The 13,230-nt window shown below is 34.9% G+C and overlaps 1 pseudogene; it reads left to right on the top strand.

Moving 5' to 3' along the window:
* The first annotated feature begins 2,148 nt into the window (after positions 1–2,148).
* LOC131825969 (MIF4G domain-containing protein-like) lies at positions 2,149–2,914 on the top strand (annotated as a pseudogene).
* The last annotated feature ends 10,316 nt before the right edge of the window (positions 2,915–13,230 follow it).

A 13,230-nucleotide genomic window follows, 5' to 3' on the forward strand; every position in this document is an offset into this window, starting at 1 on the left:
CCAAATAGAAGTGTATTTATTTTTTTAATTTTTAATTTTTATTTTTTTATATTTTATTTTTACATTTTTATTATTAATTTTTATTTTATTTTATTTTATTATTATTTTTTTATTTTTGAAAGAGAGAGACAGCTCAATCCCATGACCCTGAGATCATGACCTGAGCTGAAATCAAGAATCTGAGGATTAACCAACTGAGCTACCCAGGCACCCTCCAAATAGAATTGTAAAGAATAGTGAAATAATTGCTGAAATTCTCAAGCAGAGAGACAAAATACGTTTCTAGTTTTTCCCCTTAAAAATTAGTACATTACAGAAACCACTTTGGTATATTAATATACTTAGCTAGAAAAGTCTTTTTAAAAATTATTTAATAGCAGTAGCCATAGTTTCTGGGGAGAAAAAGAGATTATGCTCTCCACTTTGTTCTTTGTTCTGTGTTCATACATTTATTTAAAAACTAATAATATATTTATAAAACCTACTAACTTCTCTATATAAAATTATGTAAAGCATTTTTTTGTTATATGCTATTTGTTATCCTACTTATTACATAAATATATTATTCAGTAAAATGTTGAAAAAATATAAGTCAAATATTTGTAATACATCACAGAGTCAACTCTAATCAATAATTATATAGTTGACTCTAATGTATTATGAGCTTGATAATAAAAATTATATTACTATATTGGTATAGGATATTGAGACTAAATAACAATATTATAAGTACATTGTTTTTATTTCTTCCTGTAAAGAAAAAGAATGGCACTATCAATCAGGAGCCCCTAGTTTTTCTATTATTTTCATTCCCACAATTTCTCTATGTCTCAGCCTTTCCCTGGGCTAAATGGAGTCAATACCACTTGTCCCTGTATATATAAGAATAAAGACATTAAGTTAAATAAACACATTTTGAACTCTTAAGGGAAAAAAAAATTGCTAAAACTATTCTTCTCAATCCTTTATATTAGATTTTAAGTAAATATGTATTGAATTCAGCATCCAGGTATATAAAAATACAAATGAGAAAGACCCTCAAAATATTTATTTATTTATTCCATTTAAATAGGCTACTACAGAAGTTTTCTTTTTTTGCTGCAAATATGAGAATATTAATTTTTACAATACAATTAAATGTCTCATATAACAATAGATTCATTTCTAACATATAAAATGAGCTTTAATTTGATTTTTTGTTCACAAAGTTCTCAGAAAACTTGCTTTATGAGGTGTTCTATATTTAAAACCAAGTCTTCACATAAATAGAGATTACATTTCCAAGGTCAGTTGGTCTGCTTTCTTTAAGCCTACAGAAGAAAAATTTTCCTTTGTTCTTTTGAATTTTACTTTATCATATATTTGAGTAAGAAGAGCAATGTAGCCCGACATTTGATCTTTGCTGTCATATCTGCCAGGAATCACAAAACAAGTGCCCAAATTGAGTGACTTCTAAGATTCAAAGTCTCACTTTTTTTGTTTGTTTGTTTGTTATTTTTGTTGCTCTAATTTTATGGTGGTCTATTTTATTTCTGTTTTAACCTTGTGGGCCATCAAAATCATTTTCTGAAAGAATATATATATTCAGAATATCTATTTGGGGGCACCTGGGTGGCTCAGTGGGTTAAGCCGCTGCCTTCGGCTCAGGTCATGATCTCAGGGTCCTGGGATCGAGTCCCGCATCGGGCTCTCTGCTCAGCAGGGAGCCTGCTTCCTCCTCTCTCTCTCTGCCTGCCTCTCTGCCTACTTGTGATCTCTCTCTGTCAAATAAATAAATAAAAATCTTTAAAAAAAAAAAAAGAATATCTATTTGGAAGAATATGTGTATTCAGATACATACATCTATATACATATGCATACACATCAGTGTATGTATACATCCATACATGTAAACAGATTATATAGATGCTTAGATATAGACAGTTTTATAGGTGATGTATCAGAGGTAGAGAAACTTTATTTTTTTTTTTTTTTGTAAGAGCCATACGTAATTTAAGTATTTCAATCTTGTGGGCCATACAGATCTCTGTCACAACTACTCAACTGTGCTACTGTAAAGCTATAATGATTAAGCAACCATACACAATGTGGAAATAAAAGATGAATGTTTCAGGGTCGTTCCAGCTCTGCGGCGCAGCGAACGGGGGCGCGCATACCATGCCCGCCGAGTGGCCTCCGGGCACGCGGGCACGGTGCCAGCCCGGCAGGTGCTGTCATTAGTCCCACCTCAATAAAGAGCTGCTGGGGCTAAACGGTCATGGGGGATCCTGGTAGAGAGGAGTACAAAATCCAGTCTTTTGATGCAGAGACTCAGCAGCTGCTGAAGACAGCACTCAAAGATCCAGGTGCCGTGGACTTGGAAAAGGTGGCCAATGTGATCGTGGACCATTCTCTGCACGACTGTGTGTTCAGCAAAGAAGCAGGACGCATGGTGCTATGCCATCTTTCAGGCTGAGAGCAAGCAAGCAGGCCAGAGTGTCTTCCGACAGGGACTCCTCAACCTGTTGCAGCAGGAGTACCAAACTCAAGAGCAGCTGGGCTCGGTCTTTGCAGGGCTGGGTCTGCTACGTCACCTTTATCTGCAACATCTTTGACTACCTGAGGGTGAACAACATGCCCATGATGGCCCTGGTGAACCCCGTCTATGACTGCCTCTTCTGGCTGGCCCAGCCTGACAGTCTGAGCAAGGAGGAGGGGAACTGCGTGGTGTTGCAGCTGCACGGTGTGGGGAGCAGCTGGAGAAGATGAACCGACAGCCCATGGATGAGCTCTTTGTCCTGATCCGAGACGGCTTCCTGCTCCCAAGCGGCCTCAGCTCCCTGGCCCACCTGCTGCTGCTGGAGATCATCGAATTTCAATGATGGAGACGACCCCGGCTGCGCGCAAGTATTACTATAGCGAGGTCTCCGACTAGGTTTCTGGCTCAGGCTGCCTCACAACAGCGCCGGCCTGTCCCTGCCAGACCTTGAACAGCTCATAGGGATTTCCCACTCACGCGGCAGTCCTGTCTGAGCACCTTCCCTCCCGGGTTCAGGGACCAGAAAAGACACCAAACAGACCTGCCCCTACTGTCCCATCAGCCTCTCCCCACATCACCTCCAGCCTGGGCCAGGCAGAGAAAGGCAGCTTCCAACACCCACCGCAATGTGTAACCACTGGTGCAACAGCCATCTTGGTGCCTCAGTTTCCCCATCTGTAAAAGGGGTACTCATAGCTACTGGTGGTATACTTTGGGATACTGAGGAGCAGAGCACAAGTCACACCAGAAACTGCCTTTTATACATTTTGTACAAGGACCACTTTGGAAACAAACAAATTTCCAGTCGATTTTAGTAAACAGCAGGTACCACCACACATGCGACACAAGTTCAGGGCGAGAATTTTCTAATAAACTTTTTCTAACATTAAAAAAAAAAGTTTCAATAAAACTTTATTTATAATAAAATAGAACCAGACAGCAGGCTAGATTTGCATCTTTGAGGTGTAGTTAGCTAATCTCTGATACAGGTAGTAGATATAGATACAAAATGGGTAAGGATATGTAACAGCCTGTTCACTCATAAAATACTCACTTTAACCTACATTAACCTTTTCTTCTGACCTGATTTTTCACATATGTTGTTTGCCAGATTAAATTGTGTTTGATTTGACACCTTAAAGATAAAAATAAGAAAGCCAAGCAAAGCAGAAAGTCAGGAGACTGACAGAAGAGCTTGAAAGAAAGCCCTGCTGATTCTACAAACAAATAAGTTCAAACACTGTGTATTGAAAAGATCAATACAATTAATAAATTTTTAGTCAGACTGATCTGAAACAAGAAGATACACATTACTAAGACAGAAATGATAAAAATTGGAGAATAGAGAAAATGTAAAACCAACTACAACCACCAGCTACAACAAACAAAATCCTTATTGGTAATCATAATTAGATTGCTTCTTGGCCTTTTGGCTAAGATCAAGTGTGCTAATCATAATTGGAGAGAGTTGTATTGTTATTGTTATTCTATTATTGAGGCTATATTTCTGTTATTCTGTTATTCTGTTATTGAGGCTATATTTCAATGTGAAATAAAGCAAATGAATTATGTGATACTTTTACTCTGTCATCTCCTTGTGAACCAGAATTATCAATGTATGTGAAATAGGGCACCTGGGTCACACAATCATTAAGTGTCAGTCTTCGGCTCAGGTATATTCCCAGGGTCCTGGGATTGAGTCCCACATTGGGCTGCCTGCTCAGTAGGAAGCCTGCTTCTCCATCTCCCTCTCCCCTTGCTTGTATCCCCTCCCTCCTCATCTCTCTATCAAATAAATAAATAAAATTAAATTTTAAAATGTGTGTGAAATAAATGTGATACCAGTATAGACAAAGTCATATAAAATTCCATAAATCTGGATTGGAACAGAAATGGAAATATTAACCTGAGCTCACAAGTCATTTATTTGTATAATTTAATCTATACCTATTGATCCTAAATCTTCTGAAAAGCCAAGAACAAATGATCAGCTCAAATTGTAGAACTTTCCAATTAAAAGAAAAATGGGTTCCTTGAAGAAATAGATGATTTCTTGTCTAGGAAAGAAAATGTACAAGATGAGCATGGACCATCTTGACACACCAGATAAGAAAACTATTAAGGGTCATGACTTCAGGACTTAAGAGCCAACATTCTGAGGTACACATTTGTCACACATGGGACACTTTGAGGTTCAGAATGGATAAGAGGTGTGATGGATTAAAACCAATCATAAATCCATGAGTTCATAGTAATGTGAAAATAATAATTGCCCAAACCATGAGAAAAACAGTGAACCAATTCATTTTTTGAAAGCTGATTAAATGATAGCAAAGATCCAGGTGATGTCTTACCTCTCCTATATGAACTATGCCATTGGGTAACCAAATAGCAGATGAAAAGTAGCATTCCTTTACAACATTATTTTATCTGAATAGTTAAAATAAAATGATAGAATTAAACACTACCATTTTTCAATGTCCAGTGGAAAATGGAATGAGAATTTGAGTGTAAATGGCTGATAGAAAAAGAGCAAAAGCTAGAAGCAGATATTCAATGCCTCTTACTAAGAGAATCCATTGTCATGAATAAAGACTACCAAGTCTGTCTGAAACATTTTAAACTGCTTTCTGAGTTCGCAATCAACCCAATTCAGATTCAGGGAACCTTCCAGATTAAACTTCACAGGATCTAAAATAGAGAAGTTGTAAAGAATAGAAAAAAGGGGTGCCTGAGTAGCTCAGTGGGTTAAAGTCTCTGCCTTCAATTCAGGTCATGATCCCAGGGTCCTGGGATCCAGCCCAGCATTAGGCTGTCCGCTTGGCAGGGAGCCTGCTTCCTCCTCTCTCTCTGCCTGCTTCTCCTCCTACTTGTGATCTCTGTCAAATGAATAAAATCTTAAGAAAAAAAAAAAAGAATAGAAAAGAAAATGATAGAGAGCTAACCTGTGGAGTAAGAAACTAAAAAAAAAAAGGAAAAAGAACTTTTGGCGCTAATGATACACACATGCTTAATAAACTAGAAAGAAATTCAAGGAAAAAAATTTCTATAATTGTCAGGATAATAATTAACTATTGGAAGAAAGAATGAAATGGTGGTAGGTTTGGGGAACCAGGAAGGTCTTCTGGAATGTCTGGGAAAGTTACATTTCTTAACTCATGCAATGAATGCAAGTATGTTCAACATAAAATAATTCACTAACCAAAAAAAAAAAAAAAAAAGACAATACATTTTACTGAATTATCACAAATCTTAAAACAATTGAGTTTGAAATAAAGTGGTTTTATTGTATTCTTCCATTTGTTAAATAAACTTGTTTAATCATGGCCCTGATTTCATAATAATAAATGTACAATTATTGACTGTTTAATTTCCATCTATGAAATCTCACTCTCCTTCATTTATCATGTTACTTCCTTTTCAGGGAACTAGAAGAATAAAAAAATTATCATATTCTATATCTGAGGACAGAAATCTTTGAGATACATGATTTTAACAATCAAATGCTTGAACAGACTGAAAAAAATAATACAAATCATCCACTTAAATTTAGCGTTTTTTTCTCTAAAAAGGTTTCAAAACTATAAGGGCAAATGAGAATGGCTGCATCATAAATTCTGTGATAATGACATGCCATTTTTGGCAGAGTAATTTGTATTGCTCATTAAGTCTCTAATATATGGCTTTTATATGCAATTACTAACTGGTTAAGAAACAATCAATGAGATTATTTCCTACCAATTAGTGCACTTTCTCATTAAATATTTAATTGCTTAATAGAACTAAACATCACATGTTCTTTTCCACATAAGTTCTGAAAGATGAAAGATGAAACAGAATTTCTCAGTGAAATGTCATCTCCTGCATCCAAATTGCTTTCCTTTTATTTTTCAATGATTTCTAATTCCTTTGATTAAATTCCTCTGACTGGCCTGTGGTGTTTCAATCTTGTAAGATTTTTAGGGAATCTTCGTGGGGAAAACTGCTTTTACATAGGCATAAATTTTCATGTCAAATTTTTGATTCTAAAACACATCCCTTGACCCAATATAAATCTTGGTTCCCACAAGTTACCAAAGTCTATTTTTAACCTGTTGCTGAAAATATTGAAGGCTAGAATAATAGTTACTCTTGCTCATTAAAAAAAAAAAAAAAAAAAAAAGTAGAGAATGAAAACCATTTATATGAATTATGGTTAGCAAACCTTTTCTGTGAAGACCCAGAGAGTTAACATTTTTGTCTTTGGTAACTTAACCTCCTCTGTCACACCTGCTCAACTCTGGGGCTGTTGTGTGAAGTTACCCTAGACAATGTATGAACAAATTTGTGTGGCTATGTTCCAATAAAACTTTATTAATAAAAACAGATGGCTGGCTGGATTTAGTACAGTATTTGCTATAGAAGAAAAGCTCCCTCTTTTCTTGCACTTATTTATTAAGTCTTTCAACAAATATTTATTATGTATCCATTCCATCTTATCTTGCTGGTAGCAGATAAACAAGTGAATATATGTCAAGTCAGGTGACAATAGGCATTATGAAGAAATCTGAAGCAAAAACTAGAGAGATAATGCCAAGTTATGGTTGGGGGAACATTTCAAATGGTAGTGGTTTAGTAGGAGTAGTAGTAGGAGGGTAGACCACACTAATAAGGGCCATACCATAAAGACATCAAGGAGGAGCGTGATAACAGTTACCTTAGTGAAGAAAGTGTCAGACAAAGGGAATTGCATGTGAAGTGACCATAAAGTTAGAATAAGCATATTATGGTTAAGAAAGAACAAAAGAGATTAATGTAGCTCAGACTATAAAGAGAAAGGGAGAAAGTGGTAAAGAGGAATGTGCAGAGGACACAGTGTGCATTCAGGACATGGTATTTAGGGCAGACATCATCTGGTAGCTTCCCAGTAGTTTAAGAAGTCTTGAGTTCTATCCTGATAAAAGGAAAGCTGTCATGAGGAGACATGATGCAAATTTCATGTTTTATATGAATCACTCCAGTTGTTTTGTTGATAATAGACTGCAGAGAGGCAAGAATGGAGTCAGGGAGAAGTTTTAGGAGCTATTACAACAATCTAAGTGAAATGTTGTGGTGACCTGGGCAAGGGCAACAGCTGTGTAGGTGATGAACAGCTGTATAAGCACTGATTTAGAATAATGTGGGCTTCTGGAATAAGACCAGAAAACAATTACTATTGAACTTAAATCTGAAAAGTGTTTAAATGCATTATTATTTAAATTTTAATATATTATACTATAGTTTTCACTTAAGATATTTTTATTTATTTTTATTTTGATATAGGTGAATATTCCCAAACAGAAGAGAATGACCAACACAAAAATATAAGCATCATTAAGTTTAATATATTTTATTGGATTTGCACCTGAAAAACCATGGCCATAGTCTTTTCAGAATATGAGGGAAGATGCTAAGAAAAAGGGTTTTTTTTCTATCTTAGGGACTGATGCAACAGAAAAGAGGTTAGAGAAATGTTTCTGGTCGATTCAGTGCCCTGACCGCATTGTTGGAAAAATGCAAGCCTGATTAAACCTTCTTTGGATATTCAACAAAATTGTCTCAGTGATTAGGCTGGCATGTTTTTGCATTATGATCATCTTTTGAAAAGTATGAAGAGCTATTGAGGAATGAGAAATGAAATATTAATTTGAACTTTCTAAGCTGAGTGCTGTTTCATAGATGACTATCTGTAGTAAATGTTAATGCAGTAAGTAAAGACTTAGCTAAAAATAAAATCTACAAAAGTTAGAATTTCTTAAATGAATAACCATTTAACGTATTAACATTGGATCTACATGTATCTTATTTCAATTTCTGAACAAAGCAATAAAGGAAATGTAGAAGAAGATTTTCCTTCAATGGCAGGCGTTTCTGGACCCCACATAGGAAATAATTGTTTTTAATTTAAATCTCTTTAGAAAGGCTAATCCATATTTTTGAATTTTAATTAATAGATAATATTTTTCATCACATTCAGCTAAAGAAATGTTGGTTTTACATGTAAATAGAAGAATATTTAGTAAAGTAATCATGCCAATTTTTGAAATGGCAATTTTAGTAAAATTTAAAGTATATTTTTCTTTTTAAAATATTAATAGGGTTATGATTGCTTCACAATATTTTATGCTCAGATTATGTGAATAAATATAATAAGTATTATTCACTAGATGTTATTCAATTATTTCTACAGAAGTTGTTTTTGATACTGTTTTACTTAAGGCCATAGAAAAATATTCATGGAGGATAGAACATTGAAGATGTATCATCACAAATTAGTGAACTCTATGTCATTGGTTTGTATGATGAGATACTCAACTTTTTGAGTAATATAATGGTTGATAAAAAAGCACTTGTTAACACCTCTGGCTCAGAGACCTCAGAGGCAGAGTCACATCTAAAACAATATAACATTAGAGGATATATAAATGAAGTGAGTAATGTTTTCAAAAGAAAACTAAGAAGAAGATTGATGTAGCTTAGAAGGTTTGTGGAAGGTTTCATCAAAGAGATATAGCTTGAGGGGTACCTGTGTGGTTAAGTGAGTTAAATGCATAACTCTTGATTTTTGGCTCAGGTCATGATCTCAGGGTTGTGAGATCAAGGCCCTCATTGACCTCCATGCACGGTGTGAGGCCTGCTTACGATTCTTTCTCTTGGGGAACCTGGGTGACCTCTGCCTTTTGTTCAGATCATGATCTCAGGGTCCTGGGATCGAACCTGGCATCAGGCTTTCAGCTCAGCAGGGAGCCTGCTTCCTCCTCTCTCTCTCTGCCTGCCTCTCTGCCTACTTGTGATCTCTGTCTGTCAAATAAATAAATAAATAAATAATCTTAAAAAGAAAAAAAAGATTATCTCTATCCCTCTCCCTCAGCCTTTCCCCACTCACCCTCTCCACTACCAGCTCACACATGCAGGTACTCTTTCTTTCAAAAAAAAAAAAAAAGAAAGAAAGAAAGAAGGAAAAGAAAAAAAGACCTGAACTGACCTTCAAAGGATATGGAACACTGAGGTGACTCTTTCAGTTTCAGAGAATGACCATTAAAAAAAAAAAAAAAAAAAAAGGAATTACATAAATATAACTTGCTTGAAATAATATTTACTCCACTGGATTCAGAATTGCTTGTGATTCTCTCCTGGTTTGTTGTTGAGATGATCGAAAGGGTCTGGTAGGGGAGAGAAACACTGGAAGGTCAAGGGGTCAAGGGAATACAAGAGATATTGTTATCTAAGAAGTAACTCCTATTCTCAGACAATTAGGAAGGACAAAATATGTTGAGTCTTTGGTTTTCTCTACTTGGGTTAATTTCACTACTTTCTAAATGCATTTATTTTATTCACAATTGAGAGTTTATATGAACTATATAATCATGAAGATGTATAACAACATTGACTCTAATTATATTTGTTGTTTCTGTATCTGCAAGTTTTGGTAATCAATCTTTAAGAAAGAGAAGACAGAACTGAAGGATCATTATAAAATAACTTCCGTGAGTAAACATTGCTAGCTCCTTGATGTTAGGGAGGAGAAAAAAAAGTTTTCTTTAGTAATCAGTAACATCACTTTTTTCTTTTATCCCTGAAGAATGGCTGAATTGAGAAGTAACTATGCACATCTCCTCTTCTCGGCTAAAAACAAACAAACAAAAAAAAACAAAAAAAAAAACAAAAAAAAAAAGAACAGGAATTTAGTAGAAAGTCTATAAAGTTCATGAAACACAAATTTTTAGCCTGGGGAGAAAATAAGTCAAGTTAGGTGGGATCTATTGAGTAGAGTAACTGAGAACAGTTGAGGCCACTCATTGAGTGACTGAAGTTAAGTAAAATAAATGACGTCGAAGAGAAAATTTTGCTCTTCCCCCATGCCCCAAGATGTTTATGAGTTCATCTCTACAAAAGGTAATTTGCAGAAGTGATAAAGTTAAGGATCTTGAGATGGAGAGAATATTCTGGCTATTCCACTGAGCCCAATGTAATCATTCAAGATCTTTATATGGAAAAGAGAGAAACTGGAAATTCAGAAAAGGAGATGTGAGGACAGAACCAGAGGTCAGAGTGACATGATTGCTGGTGGAGAGGGGACCTCGAGCCAAAGGATGTGGGCAGTCTCTAGAAGCTGGAAAAGGCCAAGAAATAGATCTGACCCTGAGAATCTGGTGGGCGCTCAAACCTACTAACATCTTGATTTTAGTGCTGTGAGACCTGCATTGAACTTCAACCTCCAGCAACTACTATAGACAGTGACTTTGTTTGGTTTGAAGCTATAATGTCTGATAAATATGTATATATATTTACCATCAGCATTAAGAAACCAATGCAGTGTTACAGGAAGCCTTGAAAAGCATTTTGATACATTCTATCAACAACACCATTTGCCGGGGGTGGGGGGCAGGAGGAAGTAGGAAACAAGTATTTTGCAAGATAGCACACAATAGAGTTCAGAGAGGAACTGTAGAAGTGTATATTTTCCCTCAAAGGCCTCTAATAGAGAAAAAATTAGGTAGTAAAAAGAAAGTCATACTAGTAACAAGTTCCAGAATAGATAAAAAAAAATCTCCTTCGAACTCTGATCTGCTTAAAGCTACCAAACTCTTCCCCTTCTCTTTTCATGCAAACTTTTATAAAAAGAGTTCTCTACACTTTTTATCTGTAATTGAATGTCTTTATTTGTTCATTTAACAGTCCCGGAATTTTCCTTTTACATCTAGATTGCACAGGATCTTGCACTAATTATCAATGATCTCCAGATTCCTTATAAGATTTCTTAAGAGATATCCATTGTTACTTTGTCCCCCAAACTAAAGCAAGATGAGAAATCATTAAAAAATATATTTTCCCAGTTTTATTGAGAAATAATTGACATACATCACTGCAAACACCTTGATGGCTTTATTTACATATATTGTGAAATGATTACCAGAGAAGGTTCACCTAAAATCCATTTTCTTATATGGATGGAATAAAAAGAAAATAAAGAAAAAAGGGAAATGATTATCTATTTGTGAAAAGTATATTAGGATTTACTCTCTTAATACCTTTTATACATATTACACAGTAGTGTTAGCTCTAGTCATCATGGTATACATTATATATCACTAGAACTTACTTGTCTTGTAACTGGAAGTTTGTACCTTTTGACCACCTTCTCCAATTTCCTCTCCTCCCCCCTCTGACTCTGGTGACAAATCCGATTTCTAAGAGAAACCAAAGAAGGAATAATTTTTTAAACTTTCAAGTTTGCAAAAGGAGCTTTTTCCTAAAAAAATGTAGAATATAATCATATATGGACCATCAAACTTAACTGCTTGCAATGTAGTGTGAAGGCACTCAGTTACTGCATAATTCTTCTATGAAGTATTTAATGCATTTATTATATTGATTATGATTTCAAATGTATTGAAATATACTGCCTGAGGTTTTTGTAAATGCTATCTATTATCCACTTTTATCCTCATATTTTCATTAAGATCACAAGCTGTAGGGAATAAAAAAACTTTGTAGAAAAACAGCTTTCTCTCTTTCCAGTATTATAGCAAAGATGAGCTAAAATGTAAGAGAACAGCGGGGAGAACATGTTATAGCACTTCTGCTGGGGCTCATACTCTCTACTAATCAGAGGCATTACTTGCATGAGAGCACCAAAATTTAGCAAAAGCTAAACCCGAGCAAGAAGGTGAGAAGGTCCACAGCTTTCTCTCCCACCTGAATCAGGTTTTCACATACAGCTTTAAATATTCTATAATATTGTGAATATTACATGCAGTGATATTTAAATGAGAGAAAAACAACATTCTTCCCCATTTATATTATTAAATCATATAGAATCGGGTAAACTCTTCAGAAATTTGACACAATTATTACAGAAGTTATCCAAGAATTTAAAAATATTATCCACTGCACCATTTAGGAAATGAAATGAGATACTGATTATTGCATTATGAAAATATATATGTACATATATACATATTTAGTATTCATGTAAATAAAGCCAATTACCCTCAATTATCAATGAAGTATCTGACAATTATTATGATGTAATGAATATAATGATTGTCGTTCTAATAACAGTAATGATACCATGGTGTTTCCAACTAACATTTAAAACTGTAATTACCATGACATTGTGGAAAGAACACAATTGATAAATTCATGGAATTTTTATAATGTTTACATTTTTGTGTTATACATCCTTCTAATTTACTTTTATTTATTTAGTGTTTAAATAATGTTGCAAAAGGGACTTTATGATGAACAAATCAACTCAATTTTCTTCCAGTTCTAACAGTACAAATGACACTAGATCATATTCTCATTTTCTTTTAAATCAGGCAGATAAGATTGAACTCTTCTTTATAGCGAAGCCACAAGTCAAGAAGCTCAACACCCAATTTTCTATTGCCCCAAGATAGTTTGGTGACTGGTAGAAAAATTGTCAAGAAGCACTTTCTGAACATGTCTGACTGCTTTTGAAATTTATTTTTGTTCTGGTTTTCTTCTTTCTTCCTTCCTCCCTGCTTTCCTTATGTTTATTGTGTTAGATCTATTTTCTATCATAACTTTGTTAGCTGAGACTGTCAAAATAATTAGGAAAGACAGTTCATTTGCATCAGTTACTGTTTATATTCACAGCCACAGGTTGCACTGAAGAGCGACCTCTAATTCATTTAAGATGTCAGACCTGTACCCCTGGGGATAAA

The sequence above is a fragment of the Mustela lutreola genome, chromosome 2, assembly GCF_030435805.1.
Source record: "Mustela lutreola isolate mMusLut2 chromosome 2, mMusLut2.pri, whole genome shotgun sequence".
NCBI classification, from domain to species: domain Eukaryota; kingdom Metazoa; phylum Chordata; class Mammalia; order Carnivora; family Mustelidae; genus Mustela; species Mustela lutreola.